The sequence below is a fragment of the Mastomys coucha genome, unplaced genomic scaffold (genome assembly GCF_008632895.1).
Source record: "Mastomys coucha isolate ucsf_1 unplaced genomic scaffold, UCSF_Mcou_1 pScaffold14, whole genome shotgun sequence".
Lineage (NCBI taxonomy): Eukaryota > Metazoa > Chordata > Mammalia > Rodentia > Muridae > Mastomys > Mastomys coucha.
Genome location: NW_022196896.1, coordinates 58,923,552 through 58,924,520, shown reverse-complemented (window position 1 = coordinate 58,924,520; position 969 = coordinate 58,923,552).

Here is a 969-nt window from a genome sequence, read left to right as displayed (position 1 = left end):
TCAGAGATGATGCACCTAACCCTCAAGAGACTGGAGGCCCCAGGGAGTTTAGAGGTCAGTTTAGAGGGTGAGGACATCCACATGGAGACAGGGCGTGGGAAGGAGGCATGGGATGTGAAACAGTCAGAGGATGGGTGAGGGAGGAATAAAATATGGAGGGTAAAAATATTAATAAAAAAATAAATAATTTTTTAAAAAGTAGCTTTGTAATCTCTCTATTTTTAGAATGGAGGGTATTTCTGAAGAGGAGGAGGAGGAGAAGGGAAGAGGAAATAGTCCCAAAGACTTTGTAATAGGCTTAAGGACTTACTGTACAATTATACCCAGAGCGAAGATTTCTGTGGTTTTCCAGATTGCTTCCTGGCTTGCCCTTTGCCAGAAAACCTTGCATAGGGTGAGCTGGTCAGTGCTCCTTACTCATTTGTATGAACATTACTGATGGTTCTGGGCTGGGGAAAGGCTCTTTGGAAAAAAAAAAACAGAGTGCCCACATCTACTGTGACTAACCTATTTTTGGCTTTAAAGTATAAATGGATGCACGGATATATGAAGAATTTTGAAGAAATTAATAATCTGAGTGGGAAAGACCAAGAGGAGTAGAAGAAACATAAAAGCCAATTTGAGAAAGGGAAAAAAAACCTGTCACATGGGTAAAACAATATTTTCTGAAGAGTTCAACTCGATGTTCTATTTATAAAACTGTGTTAGATGTTCTACTAGTAACTATGCAAATAAACCATCAGAAATGAAACAAACATCTGAGCACAAAAAAAACAATGCTTAGAGAAACTCAATTAGCAATTCTTAAAGGTTCTGTGGTGGAGGGACACTGGTGGATGGCCTTACACCCATGAATATAGAGGCAGCACTCATTGGACTTGTAAGTTATAAAAAAAAAAATAAGAGAGAGAGGTGAGTTATAAAGAATGAGAGAGAGAGAGAGAGAGAGAGAGAGAGAGAGAGAGAGAG